Source organism: Sinocyclocheilus grahami, unplaced genomic scaffold, assembly GCF_001515645.1.
Source record: "Sinocyclocheilus grahami isolate Dianchi unplaced genomic scaffold, SAMN03320097.WGS_v1.1 scaffold1514.1, whole genome shotgun sequence".
Classification (NCBI taxonomy): domain Eukaryota; kingdom Metazoa; phylum Chordata; class Actinopteri; order Cypriniformes; family Cyprinidae; genus Sinocyclocheilus; species Sinocyclocheilus grahami.
In genome coordinates this window covers 154,818-168,345 of record NW_015506693.1, presented here as the reverse complement: position 1 = coordinate 168,345, position 13,528 = coordinate 154,818, and the positions used below count along the sequence as shown (strand labels likewise).

At 35.6% G+C, this 13,528-nt stretch overlaps 1 protein-coding gene across 1 annotated transcript in view; it reads left to right on the top strand.

Annotated features, from left to right (window-relative positions):
- The window catches only part of LOC107570860 (laminin subunit gamma-1-like), an 86,745-nt gene that overhangs the window by 9,467 nt on the left and 63,750 nt on the right, over window positions 1-13,528 (top strand). The gene's annotated exons all lie outside the window — the stretch shown is intronic.

The following is a 13,528-nucleotide window of genomic DNA, read 5'->3' as shown; positions in this document are numbered from 1 at the left end:
TGAAGTTAATTAAACAGCAGCAACACGGAAATCACTCGCTGCTCTTGATTGAATAACTTTTGTAACTTTAATAAGGAATAATTTATACAGTCAAATATGCAATGTAGTTTTACATTTGATTATTTTATTCAATTTATGTACCTAAAAACTGTTAGACCTACCTAAAAAAAACTGAAAAGCACTGTTTATTTTATTTGTATCTTTGCTCTATTGCATTTATTTGTGCTGTTGCTTGTAGTTAGATCATTTGTTCTTATTTTCTGTATTTTTATTTGACAATATATAGTTTTTTCCCTAAACATAGCACGTACCGAAACCATGACTCTAAAACCGTGATACAAACCGAACTGTGAGTAAGTTGATCCGTTGCACCCCTACTGTGCATGTGGTAAGTGAACTTTCATGTACTGTAATGCAACAGGCTACCACTAGCAAGCGGCTAACCTTTTAGTGGCTCCATAGAACACTCTATTTGTGTCACGCTTCGGGCACACCCCTAACCCCGCGCCGCCCCGCGATGTCATCGTCCATCACGATGTTTCACTGCAGAGTGCAGACATCGTCCGATGCCAATTTGGTAGACATCGCCCAACCCTAATACACATACACCCAGTGTGTCTTCCCCTATGGACCTGGACCCTGAAGGCTAAGCATTTACATTTATGCATTTAGCAGACCCTTTTATGCATCCATTTTTTTTTATCCAGCTCAATTCATCAAAGAGCCAGTAATATTCATAATATACAATGTCAGGTTTATTAGACAATAAGATTATGACGCAAGCTATAGAAGCTTTTTTTTGCACGTGTCTATATGTACATTGGTTTAAACATTTGGGTGGTAAAGTGCTTGCAGAAGAGATGTTTCTGTAACACTTTATTTTAAGGTGTCCTTGTTACACGTTACATGTACTTACTATTATAATAACAATTAATTATGCATAATTACATGCAAGTAACCCTAAGCCAAACCCTAACCATATAATAAGTACATGTAATTAATTAATATTACTCAGTACTTAAATGTATAATTACACTGTAACAAGGACACCTTAAAATAAAGTGTAACCGATGTTTCTTCAGATGCTTATTAAAAGATGTGATGGTCTCTGCAGTGCAGGTGGAGTTGGCTGCTCATTCCACCAGACAGGAACAGGGTAAAGGTTTTGTATAGAGTGACTTTTGCCTCATTGTTCATTCCATTACCTAAGCTGGTGGGAGGGAATATATACTTCTAGGAGTGAATTGGGGTAGGGAGGTGCTGTTCCAGTGGCAGTCCTGAAAGCCAGTGTCAAAACCTAAAATGTAATTCTAGCTGCAACATTGAGCCAGTGAGGCTTGTTTTTGTTCGACCTGTTTATAATGACTAATAGCTAGGAATCTATTTGCATACACATGCATCTGTATTGCTCCTCATAATGGGCTCTCTGCAGGTGGAAATGGATTGTCTGCAGACAGAAGAAGAACTAAGATTCTCCAATAACCCCAAATGTCACCCTGTTGCTAGCCTGGTTGTTTTAATTTATTTCCTTAATTTCATTTGATTGACATGAGGGAATGCAGAGAGCAAGAAAGATGGAAATAAATGAGATGAGAGCTGAAAATAATCACTTATGAGAATGTTAAATATCTGGTTTCATTAAAGTAAGACATGTAATGCAGATCCAACACTGAAACAGTATGTACTGTAGGAAATTTAAAAAATCAAATGCATTAAGCATATGTGATCCTGGACCACAAAACCAGTCATAAGGGTCAATTTTTCGAAATTGAGATTTATACATCATCTGAAAGCTGAATAAAGAGTAAATATGGTTTGTTAGGATAGGTCAATAATATTTGGTCGAGATACAACTATTTGAAAATCTGGAATCTGAGGGTGCAAAAAAATCAAAATATTGAGAATATTGAGTTGTCCAAATGAAGTTCTTAGCAATGCATATTACTAATCAAAAATTAAGTTTTAATATATTTACAGTATGAAATTTACAAAATATCTTCATGGAACATGATCTTTATATACTAATGATTTTTGGCATAAAATAAAAATCAATAATGTTGACCAATACAATGTATTTTTGGCTATTGCTACATATATACTCCAGTGACTTAAGACTGGTTTTGTGGTCCTGGGTCACATATATCCAGAGTCAACAACGTATTGAAAAACAGTGACAAATGATTCAAGCGTAGAAATGATGACCATAGACTGTGTAAATCAAGTGCTGGCCTTCAAACTGATTTATTGCATTTATTCCTATAAGAACTAATAGCCAACATAACACTTGTTCACATGCTAAATATAACTTTTGTAGCATGCAAGTAATGATCAAGTAAAAATGTTCTCATCACTGGCATTAGCACAGTTATAGCTCATTGAGAACAACATAGTTGTATCTCATGAAGCCATAACCACAAGGTCTACACTTTAATAATGAATATGTTTTCCCTAATATAAAGTTTTTTTGGTTCACCCAGCTGGGGGGAAAAAATCACTCTAAAAGTAATTCTAACAAAATCTTTGCTGTGCTGTTATTATTAGAGTTGTGGTGTCGACTCTGCTATTCTCTTACAGTTATTAGTTATTTTTAAAACTTTATGGTTATAGTTTTTTTGTTCTTGGTGTGAACCGGCCTCTATACTTGATAAAAAAATGTGGATCACATTGCATTCTATGGTTGTGCAAAATACAGATTTGAAGAATTATTTCCCTTTTCAATTCTTCAGTTGAAATTTGAGTTGAATTGGCCACACTCTGCAGGAAGTCGAAATTTGAGTTGCAATTCAGTTCACTGTAATACAAATTTTAGCTCAATTCAAAAGGCATTTCATACATAAAAATCATGACTGATAAATGACAAATACTTCATTGTGGCATGATCTAATTTGAGATATTGAATCAAGGTTGCATATATGAACACTTTATGTTTTACTGTTTTTTCTCTGCCCTACACAAACACACACACTTAAGCTGCTGCCTCCATTTATCTCCCTTTGCACTCAGTACTTTAATCACTAATTCTTTTACTCTGTAATTAGAGAGTGGAAGTAGTGATTTAGCCACTCTGTGAAACAGGGGAAGCCAAGTGTCTTTCATTTTCTTGCCTCCCCTCTTTCTTTTTTAAGTCCGGACCCTTGAACTTTTCACTGCCACCAGGTTTCTTTTACAGTACAGTACAGTTTTATTTATGGCAGCCCCAGTCTGACTGCTGTGATCAGATGCTTCTGGGGAATACATTCTCCCCCTGCTTCAACACGAAAGGCACTGCTTCAACTTAGATCCAAAAACTTGCTACATTTTCTGTTGTTTATATTGAGGAAAGATCTCAGTTACTCTGTTTTTAATAAATTAGCAGTCTGGTTTGGCTTATAGTTTACGATGTTATGACTGTGCTGAGTGTGGGTCATGTAAGACAACTAATTTATATATTTTGGGGAAAATGTGAACACAATAGGAAACAACAAACATCTACCACACATGGAAAAGTTTAAGTATCTCAGCTGAGTGCTATTGTTAATTCTTTGCTTCTGGAGTTTGCTGTTTTTAAATGGAGATATCTATGATATATGTGTGTGTGTGTGTGCGCGCGTTTTTGTGACAAATGAGGACATACATTTGTATAATGACAAAAGTATGACATAGGTATTACAAGGAGAAGGTGACTTTTCAGGAAATTACCCCATGTCCCCACTTTTCAAAACGCTTATAAATCACACAGAATGGAGTGTATTGAAAATCTGAAATAGCACAAAGTCTCCTGTAAGGGGTAGGTTTAGGGGTAGGGTTGGTGTAGGGCAATAGAATATACGCTCTGTACAGTATAAAAACCATTACGCCTATGGGATGTCCCCACTTTCACAAAAACAAACCTGTGTGTGTGTGTGTGTATGTGTATATATATGTGTGTGTGTTATGAATAAGGATGTAACAATTCACTCAACTCTTGACGCGATACGATTCATGACACTGATTTCACACTATGATTTTTTTCACTTAAAAAAAAAATTAGATTTAAGTAATTATAAATGAAAAGGTGTCCTTTCATTATTGCTTGGACAAAATGCTGCACATTTCTTCGTGAAATTGAAATATGTCAAATTAACAAAACTAGATTTTATTCTATTTTAAAACAAACCCCAAATCTTATCAAATAAATAAGACAAAAATTATCTTCATATAAACAAAGGCCTTGCTTGTGTTCTTTCCATTCAAAATTAGAGGCAACCACTACATTTGAATCACAATCCAAACAAAGATGCTGTATACATGCAGTTTTTTAATCTAAATTATATTGTATAATTTGAGATTTTAAAACAAAAACAGAATGCTCTGACTTTAGTTTTGTAAAACTATACTACATGAAACATCTGCAAAAAACAGAAACGGCACTCTGACAGTGCTTATGGAAGAGCACACAGCGACACTACATTATACAGAGTGAAGATGAAAAGAAAATACCATCTAAACTTTTCTAAAGACAGTCAGTTCCCCTCAGAGATACATTCATATAAACTCCCACCCGCTAATGTATCGTGATTTGTTTAACATCTCAACCGATTTGAATCGTCACATACTTGTCGACGTTCAACTGGCTCACGGTGCATCGTTACATCCCTAGTTTTGAACATTGGTATGTTTTTTTTATGCATATGCATGCAACTTACTCTGTCCTTCAGACACAACGATAAATCAAAACTCATTTTAGCAGATAGATTTATTAAGGTAATGTGAAACATGTAATTCATCTGTACACTGATACTCATATTACATTCAGTCACTTGTTGGAAAGCATCTGAGCAGGAAGTAATGTAAATATGTTCTGCTGTATCTCTGGATTCAGATTCAGCTATTATTTTCTGTAACTACCCAAGCTTTTATAACTCGTCTAAAGGTTTTGCGGCAGTGCAGTTCTGCATTTTTGTGATCGTTAACAAGAATGATGGCACAGCACGCTTCCCATTTCCCCTCTCCGTCACTTCTTTGATGGTTGATTGTTTTTTGCTTTCAAAACCTCTGTCAGATTTTTAATAGTTGAGCTTTCCCTAATGGCCCAGTTGCCCATAGATTTCTGCTCACTGAGGCGTTCATCAACATGCTGATTATAAAGCAACTCTTGATCAATACGCAAGCCAGTTTACATGGAGGTAGTGACAAATGTTAGTGACAAAACTAAAACTTAAATTTGTTTAGTTTGTTTGTCTGTATCCACTTGGAGCACTCTTATCTTTTTTTCTCCTTCTCTCATTCTTAATATTTCTCCATCATTGCATGCCTCCTTATTTTAACGAGAACATGAGCGCACATTCACTTCCAATCTGAATGAAAGTGAGATCAATGAAGTCAAACCCTTTCATTACCACACACACATCTCTCTCTCCCTCTTATTTCTCCCACTGACATATTGTTAAATTAAAATGTGAAAAGGGAAAATTACTCATTTGACTGGCCATTTACAACTCTTAGTTTTTTCTTCAGCTGAAGCAGCCTGAATTTTCATGGAGATGAGCTGAATTCTGTGGGTGAAGATGAGCTGACCTTTGTTAATGTGACTTGTGAAGCATGTTCTTCATTATGGCAACTTGCCTTTTTCAGTCTAGACAGATACCATTTTAAAGGCCCTTCAGCTCACCTCCTCAGCCCAAAGAAAATCTTCCACAGTTAACTTTAAATATACAATTTTAAATCACTGATATGCACATATACTACGGTTTGCTTTATGCATCAGAATTACTTAATTCACCATATTTATCACATATCACTTACATAATATTGCAGGTTAATAGGCCTATTATTACTTATTTGGAAAATGGCTACATTTGTTCCAAAAGTATTGGCAATGTAGTTAGTAAGCAGTGACCTTGTTGTGTGACTTTTTATAGCTGCTGTTTTTACATTTACATTTAGTCATTTAGCAGACACTTTTATCTAAAATGACTTACAAATGAACATCACAAGCATTTTATCATACAAGAGCTGACAACAGACGTACTACTATGCCAAGTTTCAAGAGTAAACTGGAGCAGTGCAGAAGAACGCAAGAGTATATATATATATATAGGCTATAAAAAGGATGCCAAAATTCTCAATTTAATATTGAACTATTCGGTATGACATCCATGGTTCAATACGCGCTTGTGAATTGCAGTTTTGTTTAAATCATTTCCGTGAGTTTTATTTCTCTCCGAGTTGGCTCTGTTTGTGTGCCTGTGAGTTCACGCGCTGAGATGAGGAAACGCCTCCCCGCTTATAACGAGCTTTTGAAAAAACAACGCACGCCAAACATCTTCTCTTGTACGACTTGTAATGAGAAGCGTTTCTAAATCTGTTGTCCAACAAGAGAACATTATAACATGCTTGTACTCCACAACATCAGTCAAATGTTTGTAATAACTTCCTTTTCTGATCTGATGTGGCTTCTTATCACAGAATGAGGCAGAAAATATATTCTATACTGTAATAAGGGCTATGTCGATTAGCAGTAGATTATAAATATACTTAATTATTATGAAAATACCCGAGATGGCTTGAAGAACACAGATAAGCCATATATTGTTACAGTCATATGTTTATTGTCTTCATGTTTAATCAGTTCAAACATTTCTATCTTTTTATTCAGTCACAGCGATAGCAGGATGCCTTTATCCATATTAGGGATTTCCTGGAGCTTCATCAGTTCTGTTAGGCTTCTGTGATGCATATGTGGAGTTTCTGTGCGAGGGCGGCCTCCAACGTCCAGTATGAATGAAACAGACATTACATGTGTTTTTAGCACTCAATAATTGCCAACCCATTCTATTTTGGGTAAAAATAGGAAAAATAATACTTCTCTCAAAAGAAATTTGAAGTAGATATATGATAATCCAGTGTACAGAACTGTAATGTTTTTTTGTTAATGTGAAAAATAAATAAATGGCAAATCTGATGTCTCACGCCATCATAACCAAACCAAAAATCGTGGTTAAAAAAAAAAACGAGGTATGTATTGAACCGTAGGCTAACTGTATTGTTGCATCCCTAAAAAAAAAATTATATATATATATATACTAAACTTAGCATGGGAATTTGAGGGTTAAAAATAAACTGAATATGTTAATGTGTTGACTTAAAAAAAAAGATATGACATGAACCGCAAATTATTGACACTAAATTGTTGAATTGTTTGACCGCACAGGTTGCAAATCTAAATGTTCTTAACTAATTTTCATGAGTAAAGCACTAAACTTACTCACTCACTCAAAAAAGAGGCGCAGCCTGACACGTGGTCAACCCTGCCAGTCTTCTCTGCAAAACCATCCATATTTCATTAGCTTTAATGCCAGCAGACAGCATCCTGCCTTTAATATTAGCATTTAATCCCAGTGTGTCTCCTACAGTGCTTTCTGTAGAAAGAATTTAACAGACACCCTTTTCCACTCTTAACCCTCTCAAAAGAAAAAAGGGGAAAAAAAGTCCACTGCGCCTATGTTTCGCATAAACATAAAACCATGTCTGGAGAAACGACAAACAACAAGCCCTACTCTACACTGCTCAAAACTCGCGTTTGAATCGTCAGTGGCAAATTCTTTAAATATAAAAACTTACTTACAGGCTGTGAGTCAGAAGCGCCAGACTGTCCTTGCAAAGTTGGAACAGCCCCACTTTATAGAAACAGACACCGGCATTGTAGGCTACTCTCACAGGAAACAGTCCTCATCCTCCGCAAAATGCGCTGCTCACATTAACAAATTAACCACTGATTTCTAGTTGTGTCCTCTTTTGGAAGGCCAAACAAAGTAGTTTCGCTTTCACAACGAAACACACAGTGTCACACACGGCAGGCTAGAGTGAGCAGAGGCAGAGCGGAGGCCGGATTTGAGACTTTAGTGTTTGCAACTTTAGAGATCTTCTTTATGCACCAAGAGCTTGTAACACTCCAAAGAGAAAGGAAAAATTTAAATCGCATCATATGACCCCTTTAAATTTAACACAGTGTTCAGTTCAAACATAATGTCCACTGGAGGCAAGTGAAGTGAGAACACAAGTGCAGTTTATTAAAATCCAAGAATGAGCAGATACACAGTAAACAAAGACATGGCTTGGCTTGGCTTGGCTTGGCTTGACTGAACATGAACTCACCAACAGAGGGTTACACGAACAAAGCTAGACAAGAGACAATGGCAACATGAGGGCTATATATCAAACAGAACGGGTCACATGACACAATCCAACAAATGAGAAACAAGACACTTGACAAAAACAACCAATCACAACATGACACATTGACTAAGGCAAAGCTACTAGAAGGCAACCTGCAGCATTTAGCCAGAAAAGCGTAACAGCAAATGCTAACGCGTCCAGTTTGCCAGTATGGAAAAGGAGACCAGAAGCGTTTTTTTTTTTTTTTTTTAATGGATGTCAGTGGAGGAGAGGCTTCACTACGGTGAATAAAGAGCTTTTTAGAGGAAACAGCTTATCATTTAATGAGTCGACAGCCTGTCGGCTAATCTTCAACATGTTTTACACTAAGCAATACTTTTGGATTGAACTATTTTTAGAGTTTACACCAAAAAAAATGCCGTTTTATCAAAGTCAGTGACTTTTTGTGACCGGTGGGATTCAGCTTACGGCATTTCTCATTCATTTCTATGCTATCCGTAAACTGCGATTGAGTGTCGCACAACTCTGACTGAAATTCAATGATGTCAAGGCTGTAATGTGATTGGTTATTAAGGCACAAGTTGACCGTTACACTTTCTCCAACAGTAAGTAATGCAGACCCTCTCATCTCCCAATAGTAAGACAATCTCTGACTAAGGGTGCACATGGCAAGAACACATGACAGGGTCAGGAATACACATGACACACGGCAGGAAGCAAAACAAGAAAATACAAAATAAAAGACATGAAAACATTAACTTTAAACAAACACCCAAAAGCCAACATTACATCAGTCTTCTGTGATATTATTGTTTATGTTTTTAATTTAGGACAATTTGATAAACGGCCCTTTTAAATTTTTTATAAAAATAATCCCAAAAAAATGCATCATGGTTTTTACAAAAATATGAAGCAGCACAACTGTTTTTAGTATTGATAAAAAAATAATTGAATGAACGAATATTCATTCTCTAACATCTTCAAACACAGAAACCAGGCCCTGCTCCATGGGGGGCTTAAATTAGCTTTGGCCACCTAATTATCATATTAGCATCTAATTATGTTATCTGTATTGTATTACTCTCATAGCTCTGTTTAGTTAATTGCTCTAGTCACTAATCCAATTGTTTATTTTTGTACTAAAGTGGAATTACTTCTCCATGGGGGAGGAGCCAGATGTTGATCTGGTAATATATGCATGCTTTCCCTTTTTCATCATTACTAAACAAATTGGCTGGAATAAAAGAACACTCACCTTGTAACCTGATACTTGATGGTTTCTTGTAAAGTAATGGATTACTTCAAAGGGGGATATTTATATGTTTTTTTTTTTAGTCTGAAAGGCATTATTATATTTTCCCCCATCAGCAAAATCCATGTTGAAGATGAAAGTTGTCCTATGAATTCAAATTTAATTTGTTCAGTCATCCATTAAATCGGCATGCATGCTCTCTCTCTGTCTCTCTCTCTCTCTTTCTCTCTCTCTCTCTCACTTGGTTGAGGCTGGAGAGTTGGGTGTTAAATTGGAACGCGAGGTTTGAATGAGAATGAGAGATAAAGCGCATAAAGCAAGCAACACAGAGTGAACTTAAGCAATCAAATAAAAAAAAAAGTTATTCAGTTTGAAATGAGGGACAAGCATCTTCCTGATGCATTCTAATCATAAAGGTCCTCCTGGCTGTGACCCATGTAAGAGGGGAGGAAACAGGAAATGCAGTTGAGGGCAAATGGCTGGGGGGCGGGGGTGAATAATTCACAGAAAAGCTGTACAAAAAGTAGAAAGTGTGACTCCTCTAAACTCCACAAAGAAGAAAGAGAAATTAAAACAGACAGAAGATTGAGAACCGAGAGACAATTTTTCAGTTTTCACTTAAACGTTTTGTACTTAGTCAGCAGTTGTGATGAACTCATCAGCCAAACCGGGAGAAGCAAAAGATGACTGATTAAGTGCTAGCTGCCATTTGCGCAAATAAACGATCTAATAATTAACCTTTTAAAGATTACTTTCATCCTGCCATGTAAATAATATCTCAAAGAGCAACTTGCTCAAGACAATTAGACATAGTTCAACTGGCATTAATCCAGAAAAAATGGCAGGCAATTTTTTTTGTTGTTTGTCTGTTTTTGTTTCTTTAAGATCTGGATTCACTTTGAATGTCACTACCATAGAGTACTGGATTATTTGTATCAGAGTAGTAGCCTAACCTTTTGAGCTCTTTTAATGGAAATTTGAACACTTGTTCTAAGTTATTTATTTGTTAATCAGTCTCTCAGATTTTAAAATGAACTTGCTTTGTAGGCATATTCTGGTGCCACATATGCAATTATGGATTAGCAACCCTTTCATAGTCGCCTCATGGCATTTGAAATCAAAATTTAATACTTCAGTGCTTTTAATACTAACCCAGGGGGCTTTCTTTCATGGCATATAGGGTTTGAGCCAGTGAGCTAAGCTGTGTAGTGGCAATATAATTAATCATGGCACAAATGTGGTGAGATGACAGAACAGTTGCTAACACAATCCTGACTGAGGCAGATAAAGTGGTAAAGAAAGCTATGCATCTCTATAGCTTTCTGTTGACTATTGACATATTAATCTATATCCACCTTTTTCTTCAACGCGGAAGTAAGCCTATGGACGAGACTTCCGGTTCATTAGCTGCTATAGGTAAATAACGAGGAGAATAACAACGTGCAGTAAATGGTAAAACTGTTTGAACTACAAACCAGTGTATTCATACCAGTTCATAATTAAGATAATACATTAAAATAATATGATAAGACACACCAATTTTCGATATCAAGCAGCAAAATGAATTGTTTTGTACAGCTAAAAATAGCTGGACGCGGATGAGACCGGAAGCTAGACCCATAGAATTTACAAATGCCCATTTTTACGGCAAGAAAAAGGTAGATACAAATGTACATATTCAAAAGTTTGAGGTCAGTAAGATTTGTTTCTTATGCACACCAAGACTGCATTTATTTGGTCAAAATAAAGCAAAAATATTGTGATATTGTGAAATATTATTACAAATTAATGTTTTTTTTTTTCCCCAACACATTTAGAAAATGTATTGTATTCCTGTGGTGGCAAAGCTGAATTTTCACCAATCATTACTCCAATATTCATTGTCACATGATCTTTCAGAAATCATTCTAATATGCTGATTTGGTGCACTGCTTGAGAAACATTTCTTATTATTATAACTGAGTTGAAAACAGTTATGCCGCTTAATATTTTTATTATATATATTATATTTTTGTCTTTAGCCTTTGAGAGGTTGGGTTGGTATTCAATGTATTATTAGGTTGTGTGTTGTTTTTATGTGTTCCATGTTTTTTTTGTATGCTGTTTGTGCAGCACTTTGGTCTGCATGTGCAGTAAAGTGCTTTATAAATAAAGTGAATGAATATTTTTTTTGCTATACTCTTTTCAGGATTTCAGGGGGGAAAAAACAGCATTTATTAGGAAGAGAATTTATTTTCAACAATAAAAGGTTGTCACTTTTGATAAATTTTATGTGTCAGTGCTGAATAATAGTATTCATTTGTTTATATATATATATATATATATTACTGACCCCAAACTTTTGAACGGTAGGTAGAAAATCATAATAAATAGTGGGTGACCTGGTTCACACTTGATTTCAATACAGGCAATGTGACAGGAATGACTCAATACTTTAATAAGCAGACGTATGCATAGCACACACAATTTGGCATATATAAATAGTCAGTTCTCTATTATTTTAATACTATAAGTTTCATAGTTTTATAATGGTTTTGATGACAATATATGTATTATAAATATATGTATTTATAAATGACAGTATATGTATTTAAAAATAATCTAAATTAAATATTATTATTATTGTTATTTATTACTATATAATGTTATATATCTTGTAGACCATCTTGGAGTTTGTTGTTGTGCATTATGTGCCACCACTGTGAAGGATAAATGCAGTGCCTCCAATAATTCAGCTAAAAGAAGATATATTAGAAGGCAGCATAATTGAGTTGCCTACATTTTGGCACAGATTTCACATCGGGAGTGTGACTACGATGGCTTAAAATACTGTCTACAGAGGCAGCTCATTAGGTTGTAGAACACAGCTTGTATCTTTCTCTCTAGTTTCCTCTCATTCTGTAGTACTGGAGCTGTTATTGTTTATGATTCATGACACATTGCTTCTCCCCCAAAATGCGTCTTTTTCTACATGATGCACAAGTATTGCAAAAACAAAAACAAGAGAGGCAGAGAAGAAAGAGAGAGAGTTGAAAAAGGAAACTAGGAATGAAAAACTATAGAGCTGTGTATGGGCCAGAGAATGACAGAGAATTGGGGGGGGGGGGGGGGGGGGGGTGTTTTTCTCTTTTGTTTACTCAACTACTCTGAATAGGAATGGACTTACCATCCCTCCGAGAGGAGGCTTGGATGTGCTTGCTGGGACGTGCTGGCCAGCTCTGCTCCTTCTTTTATCTTGTTCCCCCAGAATGAAAGATGTGTGCACTCACCTCCACGCGCCAGGCCGTCACACCGGGCTCAAAACCCATTAACACAGACAGAACAAGGGTCAACAGGCCAGCCACTGATAAGGATGACCAAACTCTATTGCTTTCACACTAACACACAAGTGCATGATCAAACCAAAACACACACTTGAACAGACACTCAGCTGCACACATACATGGAAAAAATAGGGAAAGCTCTGTTTTTGTCTCCTATCTCATTATTTCTGCTTTTGTCTGTAAAACATACACATGAATACACAGAGGTTCTAGCTTTGTTTTCCTTGAAGTTCACTCAACACAAGAATTATGAAAAAATGTATGGGTCTTGGTGCACTATTTTCAATGACTTCAGATTAGACTCTCACCTTAGCTACATCTGGTTTCGAATTTACTTCTAGACCGTTAATAATGTACATTCTGAAATTATGTATGTGTGTAGTAGTATGCATATAATATGGAGATGTAAATCTGCTGTGTTGGTATTGTCATGTGACTTACTACATCAGCCGTGTTTCTGTTGTCTGTGACTCTTGCCCTTTGACCTTATGGGAGAGTAAAATTTAAATTTAAGAAAAAATTTGTGTTTAGGGTAGTCAAGGGTTGACAGAATTTTATTATATATGATGTGATATATATTCGAAAGATTATTCTAAAATGTTTGTGATCATTCATAATTTAATCATCAATCAATCATAAAACTTTTTTATATAACTTTTATGCAACAGTTTTAAGCAGTAAGTTGTCAATTTAATAGGAAATAAATATTCTTCAGAAAATATTTTCATTTGCTTTACTACGTTGAAAACAAAATCCAATTATTGTATAAGTAATATTGTGCCACATGTTTTCTGTTTTAATATATTTTCATTTTAAT